At 43.7% G+C, this 12,322-nt stretch overlaps 1 long non-coding RNA gene across 1 annotated transcript; it reads right to left on the bottom strand.

The window, feature by feature from the left end:
• Window positions 1–2,259: 2,259 nt before the first annotated feature.
• LOC102012289 lies at window positions 2,260–6,705 on the bottom strand. The gene is made up of 2 exons (XR_259826.2): window positions 5,644–6,705; window positions 2,260–2,462 (listed from the first exon to the last, which is right to left on the bottom strand). It is a non-coding gene; the product is annotated as an uncharacterized LOC102012289 (long non-coding RNA).
• Between the last annotated feature and the right edge of the window lie 5,617 nt (window positions 6,706–12,322).

The raw sequence follows: 12,322 nt of genomic DNA, 5'->3' as shown, positions 1-12,322 counted from the left end.
TTCTCTGTCACAGCCTTTTGCCTGAGAAGTACTATCTGCATCTGCGCCCCTCGGGCTGTAGTCTGCTGAAAGAGGGACACCCGCGGCAAACCAGAGCCAGTGAGAGAAATGCCTGCCTTTCCTCGTGCAATCAGAAGCCAGTCGGCGCAGTCGGGGTGAATGTCAACCTGAAGCTTGTGATGTGTCACCTTCCCTCTCAGTACCTCTGTTTCTCCAAGTGCCCATCTAATCTGTGTCCACCCCTGGGAGCGCCTGGTCCAGTTCCCCATCCAGGGCATGCTGCGACAGCATCAAAATCTTGTTACTTAAGAAAAAGCCTGGCATCTACACCAGCTTGGCCAGATGGTCAGCTGAGTCTCAAGAGGGCAAAGAATTTCAGGATTTTATACATTTAAAAAAAAAAAAAAAAGCGCCAGCAATAGCATGAGCGTAGCAGGCACTTGACTGAGACTTGAATTCTTGACGTCCTGGTATCACCTGGCTCTGTGATATTGTCAAGTCACTTAATCTTTCCAGACTTGGTTTCCTGATTTGTAAAATAAGAGATGGGATTAGGATGCCCCAAGTCCCTTTTACTTATAAATGGTTCTAAGATTCTTAACTACAGGAAAAATAAAATAATAGAAACAAGTATATCCCCTTCCCTACCCTGTCACCAAGTTTGCAGGTGGAATATGTGGAGAGAGCCTTAGGAGAAACTCCAATTCTGGTAACCAAGGACACACTGAAATTGTAACAGCAAAAGATTCCCAGTGCGCCTGCTGGGCTAGGGAGACCTCGCGGGCAAGGGGAGAGTGGCGGGGAGGTGGTAGGGATGATAATGGTAGGGAGCGAGTTCTTTTCAGGCCCCCTTGTCCCTTTTCTCGCTCTCCTAGACCCACTCCAGAGCGCTCTCACTGGGTGACATGAAAGCCACAGAGACAGCTTTGTCTTCATGCCACCTAGTATTAACCACAATTTGGAATATCAGCTCCCATTTGAATATTTTTAACCAAAATGAGATCTGAATCCCACAGGAGAATTATTCCTCTCCCCAAAAAAAAGACAAGTCCTGAGCTGGACCAGAAAGAAGACCCCTGGCAGGTTTTGTGCTCTCTGGGATCAGCCACCGCCCCTGCCGCTGTCCAGGGGAAGCCCAGCCCAGTGAGGTCCATCTCCGTCGACCTCAGTGTCACCTTCACGGGCAAGGAGGGCTTGTGAGCACCACCCCCGAGTGACTGACGTGCATTTCTAGCAAATTCCCAATAATGTCGATGCTGCCCATCCGGGGACACACATTTCATATTCCAGCACAAGTCAGGCATTTAACAAATGATGGTTCTTCAACTTCCTAATGAGAGGTCAGAGGTAAGTGCTGTGGGACAGCAGCAACCAGGAGTTATTCCACCCTGAACTTCTGAGTTGATGTATTTGTTGTACTTTCCCTCACTCTGTTTCCTGACACTGTTAATGCATTTTAGCAGTTTTCACAAAACAGCTGTCTCTGAAAGACAACGAAAATTTAATAATAAGTAAAGTGATATTTTGGAAGACGCTGGTGTATCCTACATATCTGTGATCGCCTTACCTCTTACAAAATCGACAAGGGTTACACTATTGGGGTTATGTAAATTGATTCCTGGTTTTCTTTCAAACCTTTTGGAAAACACAGTTAAAAAAAAAACCTTTCAGTAATTTACCAAGATTTATACAGAAACTCTTTTAGCAGAAACAAACAGCTAAGCTGAACGAAAGAACTCTTTTAGACTCAGGTAATCACCTTTGATCCTGAGTTAGAAAAATGTTAGAATCTGTACAGTAGAGTTTAGGATGGCTGCTTGCTGCACATTACTTTTTAAATTTCCATCTTTAGCTTGAAGCCTGAACGCAAGTGAGTTTTTTAAAAAAAAGTGAATTATTTAAAACCTACATGTGTGGCTGATTTTCCCAACTCGTCCTCTCCAACACGCACATAGCAAAAATAGTCAACTTGCATTTAGTGAAAGTGAATAGAGTAATGCATGTATATCGATCTACTGACAGTTGAAATTGATCAGGTGTTTTCTTGCAGTTATGCTTCATGCTCAGAAAGCTTTGGCTACTTTAAAACAAATTTCTGTAACATCCCTCTGAGGTAAACAAGGCACAGGTGTAATTATCCCTCCACAGTAGATGGACAGGGACAAAGAAATGCGCTGACTTAACCAACAAGGAAATCAAGCAAAAGGCTCCAAATAATTCTAAGACGATTTTCCTTTGATGAAAATAGGAAGAAACCTCTGAAAGCAATGTTTTTTTATTCTTTGTGATGTGAGAAACGCACGTCCTTACAGATAGCTAGACAAGCAAGATGAAGCGGCTGGTCAGTACGAGCCGCAGCAGTCCAAGGCTATGGAAACCAAACTGAGTTTTCCTGGATGATGTGGTCAAGGCCCTTCAATGCCAAATTCCAACAATCAGCATCTGATCCACCAGTGTCACACCTGTTGACATAAAGCAGGCAAAGAAGCAACATTTACTAAACTAACAGATGTATTACACGGTGCAAACCTCTAAAAGTGCTCAGCATCTGGGAAGCACCAAGCAACCGGGAATTTTTCTTAAAGACAGTAGTTTTCAGTACAACAAGCTCATACAGCAGCGGCCTATGACAGGGTCGTAAAGCAGAAAGCCTGGAGATGTCCGACTCCAGCTCCCAGAGGCCCCTCCACATTCCAGCTTGTAGGTCCAGGCAGCAGAAGTCCTGCCCTGGCTCATCCCGTTATTCCTACCCCTCAGGTCCAGCTTGAACATGGAGTTTCCCAGCCCCTCCATTGCAGTGGTCCTGAGACTTCAGGGGATATGAGGAGTAACTGGAAACTGCAGTGAATGTTTGAATTTGTTTAAACTTTATTACCGTGAAAGACACATTGCCATGAATTCCTTCAAAATCCTCCCCCTCACCTTGAATACACTCATCCCATCATTCCTGCCACTTTCTGCACCAGCTCCAGGGTCTTCTTTTGAGAGTGTCTTTAGTTGGGCTGTCCTGGCTACCTTGATGTCCTGAATCCACTCAAAACACTTCTCTTGTGGGGTCCTTCTGACTTGGGAAAGAGGCAAAAGTCCCACACTGCCTGCTCCAGTGAATAGAGTGGACGAGGACATACGGTCATGTTTCATGAGACTGCTTTTTCATTGGATGGTGCTCGGCAGTAGTATTCACTGTAGTGTGATCACACCTTGTAAAGACACTCATGAAAGAGGACCTCAGAAGAGCTTCAGAAAGTGCCAAGAACAAGGGGATAAGCGTGCTGAAGCAAGGGGGAGGATTTTGAGGAGGATTAGTGGCAGTGTGTCCTTTTCTGTAATGCATTTTTACTTAAATATTCCCCATATACTGTACTCACACCTTGTACACCCCGACTAAGCTCAGAGGTGTGAAGGTTTGGGGTTTTCCTGTTCTGTGAGCACCAATCTTCACTAGGTAGAGGACATTTTTGAAGTATGTAATTCAAGAATTGAAATGAAAACCAATTCTCAAGAGAAGCAGAGATCACAGGATGAGTAAGCTGCTGTTCTAAAAGGTATTTGCCTTAAAATGTAAAAAACAAGAATGAAGGAAGGGCCTTATCTCCACAGTGTTCCTTGTAGTGTTTTATGGTTAAGAAAGTAACATGCTACATATGTAGCCACATATGGAGACTGCACACACAGACCCGTAGGTATGTAGAGAGTTACTGTTCTGACCAAATAAAATAGACCACTCAAACACCTTGGGAGGTATATTTAATTCTTTCCATTACATGGAAATAATACAGGACAGTAAGGAAATCCTCAGTACGACTGTAGTTGCTACTATTTTACATAGCCTCAGGAAGTTGGGAGATATTTGGTGTTGTTACTTTAGTTCAGAATCTTTTGACTTCAATATTGGCCTGTCAATCCATCTTACCAGTTTTCATAATGCAATGGCTTTATTTATTTATTGTAGTACTGGAGATTGAACCTATGGCCTTACACATGCTAGGTAAGGACTCTACCGCTGAGATGTCCCAGCCTCCACCCTTTTTTTTTTAAAAAGACTCTCACTAAGTTGCCCAGGCTGGGCTCAGACTTACTATCCTCCTGCCTCAGCCTCCTGAGTATGGGATTACATGCATGTGCCCCCATGCAAGCCCATGGCTTCTATTTTGTATTACCAGCATTTACGCAGATATGTAGGTTCAACATCAGGGAGTTCAACCAACTATAAATGTAAAATATTTTTTTCAAATTTCATCTACACTAAAAAATCACATATGAACATTTTCTTCTCCTTGTTCACTAACACAATAGAACAACTACCTATATAACATTTACATTGCATTCAATATTTCAAGTAACCCAAAGGTAATTTAAATACATGGGAGAATGTGTGCAAATTCTACCCCATTTTATGCAAGACTTGAGCATCCTCAGATTTTGAGATCTGCGAGGTTCCTTGAACCAATTCCATCCAAGTTACTGAGAATGAATCTGTTCATGAGAGAGCAAACCAGCACTCACGGAGCTCCTTTCTACCCAGAAACTTCCAATTTATGTCCCTAGCCCTCCTCTGTCCATCCTCACCATGTGTGTTGGTGGTTTGTCTCAAACTCATCAGGTCAGATGAATGCCTACGGGTAAACAAGCAATACCAGCCCTTCAGGGTCACTGATGAAGGGAGTCAAATCTCCAGAGAGAAGCTGAGGAAATCTGTGTAACCGACGAGTAGCGCAGGCCATTCTTACTGGTGAGTTCGGATAATACTACTGCACTCTGGCTTCTAAGTCAACTTCCAGGTTCATAGTTTCTTTTTAATAGTTCATTATTTTATTTACAATAAATGCCTATGTAAGGTGTATTTACTTCAAGTACTTTTATCCATGAGGTAGAATACAGATTCATGACTTTAAAGATAATAGACATTAAATCACCTTTGGATGTATTTTATACAATTTCTTTTTCTGCTTGCTTTCTCGAAAGAAGATGACTGTACCGGAAATGTGAACCATCCCTTCCGGCCGGAACCTCTAGAACAGGAGGGCTCAGCCTTCAGAACATGCCCATCCCCCACCCCAACCTCATTCCCCCACCCCACCCCACCCCACCCCACCCCAGTGCGTGAGCACGCATGCGCCAGGTGGTGAACTGGGAGATGAGCTGGGGTGGATGGGAGGGCATGGCTGCAGAGAAGCACCCAGAACAAGGGCCCAGAATGAAAGCAGATTGCATCCCAGGCACCAGGAAGCCATTACATGCACTGGAATAGGGCTGAGTGCAGAGCTCAGCGGTAGAACATGGGCTTCGGATGCACAAAGCCCTGGGTTCAATCCTGGGCATCACCGACAAAGTGCTGGGGTTAAGAAAGAGGCCAAGACTGTGCTGGTGTGGTGCAGTCACTGCTAGGTATTTGGGATGACCCACATAATATAGTTTAGCATTGGTAGCTATGACTCCCCTTATTAATCTGATAAACACTGTCATCAGTTTCTTACATTCCTGCCTTTAAAACACCCAAAGCAGATGTATCTTCAGAGCCACCTAAGGCAGAATTGACTTTCAACCATGAGAAGGAACTCACCCATAGAAGGGTATATTCCCCTAGCAAAGGAGGAGCAAAGTACACAGCTATCACCCAGATGGACTAGAATGCGCCTCTACCTTTCCTCATGGAACTCAGCTTCAGTCTGCTTGCTGCTGCCGGGAGGAAGCTACCTCAGTCTTGCCGCTGGAAAACAGCTCAGGGTCCTGCAGCATCAAGTGAATGAGTGTTCATTCAGCTTCACAGTTCTTCTCTTCATCTGTTCCCTTTTCCTGAGGATGACCCAGTTGCCCCAGGAAGCCTTAACTATCCTGCAGCAGGGAGGAGAGCAGCCTTCGCCTGGTCCCCTCTGGGTCACACGCATGCAGTTACTGAGGTGCGGTTATTACAAGTGCGAGTTAATATCCATCGCTGCTTTCCATGGTCACTGCCATTGCTTCCAGCCTTGAGGTGCACACACTCTGTCCTCTCCTGGGGCCATGGTCATCTTGGCATTTTGCTGCCACTCTCAACCCCCTCAGGGGCTTGGTACCATTCGGCCATGTCCCCTACACCATCCTGGAATGTGCAGGACCCGATAATGCCTTCTGGGCAGGATGACCTGGGTCTTTCCAGCTCAGGTGACCTTTGGACTGGGTGCTATTCCACACCTGAGCTTTTGCCAAGTAAGTCTGGGTATTAAAATTACCTCTCTTTATTTTGTCCCAGCAGGAAACAGGGTGGACCAGGGACTTTTCAGCACCTACCAACAACTGTATCCTACTCCTACCTCCTCTGGGTCTCCTCTTCCTGTCTGGAGGACGGACCACCGTGTAGAGAAGAAGCCTCAGTTCAATTAAGGGCGAGAACCACAGAAAGAAAGGCACACTTGGGATAGCCCTGGCCCAGGACGTAGTTGTCCCCAGGAGGAAAGAGCTGCGTCTGACGCACTGCTGAGTTTCAGAGCAAAGCTCCCATCTGGAGGTGAGGGGCGCAAATTGTGAAAAGCAACCCACAGCTTGTGCTGCTACGCAAACCTCAGTTGCACAGGGGCTGCGAGTGGCTCAGTGGGAGAGCACTTGTGAGTGAGAGACCCTGGGTTCCACCCCTTTCAACACCACCAAAAAAATTAATACACAAAGTTGCATTCACAACTGCCGTCAGTGTCGAAGTCCACTACCATTACAAAACTGTGACAGTGGCTGTGAAGGGAAATAACGGATGTTCTGGGTGAATGTAGCAAGAGACTAACAGATTAGTAAATAGGGCAGGATTGGAACACCACATGCCCCTTGACCTGCTCAGTGTCACAGAGCAAGCCCTCGCCTCTGGAATCCACCCAAACGGCCTCTCTCCCTGGACTTCAGCTGTTCTCATTGGTGTCCAAAATAGTCCCTAAAAATTCAGGGAAACCTCACAATATTCACGAACGCTTTCTTTAGTGTTTAAGGCCTCCTTCCAACAACATAAAAGCAGCCAAGTCCAGACCTGAGGGAAAGCTAATGTTCAAAAATCTGCTTTCTTCAACAAGTAAGTTACAAGGAGAAAGAGAGCAGGAAGCAACAGAGAGATTAAAATGAAATAATCACTATGTGTGGGACTGGAGCCTGATTTTTTTTTTAAATAAAAAAAGGAAAATTGAACATTGACAGCTTATTTGATAATATTTAAAGATTTAAATTATAATTTTAGGTATGATAATTGGCCTTATGGCTGTGCTTTTTGTTTTTATCTTTTATAGAACTATGCTCCAAATATGTGAAGATAAAATGATTTAATGATTTAACTGTTTCTATGACTTTTTTCCAGTGTTTGTGGAAATTAATAAAAACAATTTAATATATTTTCATAATTTCACAATCTCTGATCATAACCCTGCTTGGCTTACATGTGACATGGACTTAATTTTATTGTCACTTATTGGTAAGTGTTTTGTCTGTAATTTGCTTCAGTACGAAAAGGGAAGGCTAAAGGGAGGGCCTGGGTAGGACTGGTCTTAGGTTGACAGATACCCAAGCTGTGGATTTCTAGGGACGCATTGTACCATTCTGTCTCCTTGTGTGTTTATTTCAAATTCTCCGCAATTCAAAGTAAAAAAAGAGTCAAAAATAAAATGCAGTCTGCCATACAAGCCTCCCTTCATAGCTGACTCTGTGTGACTAGACAAGTACTGCTAGGCACACTGTGGCCGTGGGAAACTCTGGCAGTTTCTTTATACCAAGGCATTAATGTACATTCATACATACGTTTACTCCCTGTCACCAATCAAGCGCCATCACTCAGAGCGGGCTCCGAGGTTCCAGGATGCTGCTTCTGCCGACGTTTGCGCAGCTTCAGGCACGCAGCTCACGTTGCTCAATTTTGACTCTGCACAGTGACACTGTCTGCTCCTAGGGTGGCGGTACGAGGGTAATGACAGGACATTTCATTGCGAAGCATAGTGGAAAGACAGTGGGCACGAGAGCCGCTTCTGACTGGACACCTGTTACCGGTCATGTCTCTGCTGTTGGGTGGTCGCGGGAAGCTGGACGAGTCACTTCATCAGGCCAGTCGTTGTCCTCACCTGTCAGCGACGCCGTGAGGCCACAGCACTCCAACATTCCGTTAAAGTGTACTGAAGGGCATTTGAAAGGTTTATCACATAAAATATATATTTTGTTGTTCATAAATGAAAACATGTATAGTATAGAGAGAGCACTTAAGCAGTGTAAATTATCTTCTTCCCTTACTTGCTTTTGTAGAAAATGATTCTTAGCCTTTTAAAATGATAACGAATATTTAATTAATATTCACAAGTGACAATAAAAATTAAATTTATGTTGCATATAAGCCAATTAGGGCTATGACCAGAGATTGTGAAATTATATGAAAATATATCAATTAAATTGTTTTTATTAATCTCCATAAACACTAGAAAAAAGTCAAAGAAATATTAAGATAAAATTGTCGCATGATAGGATAAAACTGACACTGTGATGTTGCAACACAGCAATATCAATAATAACAGTAGTTAATTTTTATTTCATTCTTGCTGTAATATGGCAATCACTGGTTTATGTAGTTTCCATGTATTTAACTTCTTTAATTTTTATAACAACCCTAAAAGTAGTAATTATCATTTTCCCATGTCTAAGATGAGCACCTTGCCAAGCAAATGATCATTACCATTATTACAACTGGAGAAAAATATAAGCATCTTTAATATGTTTACTAATGCAGATATTCCTTGTTCAATCACCTACCCAGTTAACAGCTGTTTGCACTTACAACCCAATGCTCTGACTTCGTGCCCGGTCACTTGTTTTTGTACAGTTCTTTACATCTTGTAGAGAGAGCCTCAGTGTCTTTCTTTGTACAACAGACCTTGTTTATACAGTGCTGTAATTTTTGCTGATTGTACAGCAGTACTTTGATGTTCTATTACATATTACAGTACTGCATGTAAGTCATGCAAATAAAAGCAAAGTCATCAAGTTGGAGTTTCCTTTGACCATGTCTTTGTTCTGAATCTTATAACGTACATACTATGTACAATTCATTTAACTACCTAGTCACAGGAAGAGAATTTGGTCATTAAATGAAGAGTGTCTGTATAAGATGAAAAGTAATAATAAAAAATGTTGAAGCTTTGGAAGATCTCATTGTAGGAAGGGACAAGATGTGTCTAAATGAATAATGGACCAGGCGGTGGTCATCCACAGGGGCCAAGACCAGCATGTAGAGTGCCAGGGAAAGAGGACGTAAAAAGAATTGAGATGTGCTGTGTTCACGTACCAAGTGCGCACAGGGAACGTGAACATTATGGACTGCAAATATGCACAAAGAAAAAATCATTATAGAACAAATGTTCCAGTTTCACCAACAGATAAATTCCCAGAGGAAAACAAGACAGTGGAGAGAACTTAATTTTTAAAGTAGTCAGGAAGTATGTCAAAAATGTATGAAGCAGACCTTGTTTGTATACTTTTAAGTTTCTTAATTGTCGAGTGTATTGGTTTTGGGGGTACGTTTGCGTAGAGTCATTATTTTTGTGTTTTGCTTTGCACGGTACTGGGAATTGAACCAAGGGCCTTGAATACGCAAAACACATGCTCTCCCACCGAGCTATACCGTCAGCTCTTGGTTTCTTAACCACTCTTTGAAGACAAGTGGCACCCGCAAAGCTGTATGTGTTTGATGTCTACAACTTCATAAGCCTGGAGGTACGTATACACTTCTAAAACCATCCCTTCGGCCTATGCCGTGCACATATCCACAACCACCAAAGGATTCTCCCACTGTATTTATCTACAGAATAAGAACACTTAGGTCTTGTTTGGGTCTTGATTTAAATAAACTGATTGCTCAAGAAATGGGAGAAAATTTGAATATTAACTGGGCTATTTGGTGACATTCAGAAGTTGTTATTTTTTAAATGCAACACAGAGTTTAAATGGTACACGGAATTTTTTTTTTCTTTTTGCCTTTTCTATTGGTTAGTTTATATTTGGTTTGAAAAAGATAGGGTAGAAGGGAAAACTGGCCCTGAATCCATCGCTCTTGAAACCGGGCAAGGTGTGCATGGAACTTCGTTACAATGCCCTCTATTTTCATGTAAGTGATGGTTTTCCCATACGTTAAAAAAAAAAAAAAAAAAAAAAAAAAAAGCAGGAAAAGAAAACGAAACAAGATGTACGATGAAAATTAGTCGATAGGACAGAAAACGGTGCCCTGAAATTGAAGATAGTGCAGCTCAATCTATCCGCAGTGTGAAGCTCTGCATCCTTTCCAGTGTTTTTATTACTTGTTACTGTCTTTGATTGTTTGATTCATCCTACATTCTTACGTCTGGTGGATTGAGCAACTTCTTCGAAGATAACAGTATGTAATGCAGCAACCATTGTTAATTCCTATCGTTTTGTTTCGAGGGCATGTACCCTTATTGTTGTTTTTGTGTTGTTTTGATTTTGTCTTCATTGTTGTTGTTTTGTTAGTTTTTTTTTTTTTAATCTTTAAAATAAAATTAAAAAATTTAAAAAAGCCAAGACAGAATGCCTGGAAATTTGTTGCTTCACATTTCTGCCTGTTCCATTTAGAAACTGAGAGCTGTTCAAAGGCGCGCCCAAGCGCTGCTGCTCTCCCACAAAGCATTCCCGGCGGCGCGCTCGGGGTCTTCCCGGCGGCTGTGCGCGCGGGGGTCGGCTGACCGCTGACCGCCGACCGCCGACCGCTGGCCAGGGACCGGCTCGGGTGCGCTGGGAAGCCGGGCCACCTGGCCGCGCGGAGCCTGGAGCTGCAGCCGCTCAGCCGGGCTCCTTTCCCAGCGCCAGGTGGAGCCCTGAGCCCAGATCTCTCTCCAGTCCTGTCCCCGGTGGCGGGGGCAGCATGGCCTGCTCCACTCCGCCAGCGCCAGGCGAGCCGGGAGTGCGGGTCGGGACCGAAAGCCTCCCTCGGCCCGCGCCTCGGGCCGCAGAGCGCCGGCTCCCCGCCAGGCCAGGCCGGGCCACGTCCCCGCAGCGACCCGGTGACCCCCGGGGCGGCCCCTGGGCCCGCGGCCTCTCTCGCAGGGCGCTGCAAGTGTGGCATTGTAGGGCGCATCCATCCTTATTCGGTCCCTTTCTCTTGCTGGGACAAAAATACCTGCCATACTCAACTCAGAGGAGGAAAGCTTTATTTTGACTCGTGGTTTCAGACTTTTCAGTCCAAAGCAGAAATAACATGGTAGAGGAAAGTCGTTCCCCCTGGGCACCAAGCAAGCAGAGAGGGAAAGAGCCCGACAGCAAGGAGGGCACGGTTAACCCCGGCACTTAGGAGGCTGAGGCAAGAGGATCACGAGTTCGAGATCAGCCTGGCCAACAGGGTGAGACCTTGTTTCGAACAAAACAGAAAGAGAACAAGAACCCTAAGAAGCATCTTAAAGCACAATTCTGCAGGGCTTGAGAACAGAGAAAAAAAATCTGCAACCAAATATTTGTTCAGATAGAAGATCGATGTATAATCCTCTCTCACTCCCAAAAGTGTACGTTCTGTTATTTGGGGATATTACCTCTGAGTTTATCTTCCCTGTAAAATGAGGAGATGGGGCAAAACTGACCTGGAAGTTCTCCCCACCTGTAAGCCTCTGGTTATGAAGTCAGGAAGGAAACTGTGTAACAATTTCAAGGAAGCATTCAGTAGGAAAGGGCAAAGGAGACCTGTCCGGGGTACGCTGGAACGTGAGTTATCTGAACTCGTCTGTACAGTGGGTGTTTTCATTGCTACCCATCTTTTAAATTACAAGCAATGCAGCAATGAAAGATGCAAAACTACTTGAGTCCCCTAGATTTTCAATTTGGTTTTAAGAACTAAATCCAGAGTGTGGTGACTCTCTGTAACAGTGACACTAGTTGCACTACTTTCTTCTTTATTTTATTTTTACTATTTTTTATTTGTGTGTGGTGGGGGTAGGGATCGAACCCAGGGCCTTGTGCATACAAGACAAGAATGCTACCACTGAGCCACATCCCTAGCCCCTAATTCTTCTTTGGAGATGAAGGTAAGACTAATATTTGTTTCCTTATCATAAAATTTAAAATGTGAAAATATTTGGGGAAAATATATTGGCCTCACAAATACAGAGTATAATCAACTTTATTATTATGATCAACTACAAATAGCACTGATCACTTTTCCTAGACAACTATGTAGAAGGTGGCATTAAAATGCTTTTTTTTTTTTACAATGACTCTTTAGACTTGTTCCATTCATTATTAATTTGTAGACAGAAAGAGTCCTTAATGAAACGACCATTTTAAAGTAAATGAGGGAAGCAACCACTGCTCAGGACAAATGGAAGAGAGC

Source organism: Chinchilla lanigera, unplaced genomic scaffold (genome assembly GCF_000276665.1).
Source record: "Chinchilla lanigera isolate Chin_1 unplaced genomic scaffold, ChiLan1.0 scaffold00009, whole genome shotgun sequence".
Lineage (NCBI taxonomy): Eukaryota > Metazoa > Chordata > Mammalia > Rodentia > Chinchillidae > Chinchilla > Chinchilla lanigera.
Note: the sequence above shows the minus strand (reverse complement) of the source record. Positions and strands in the feature narration are given on the sequence as shown.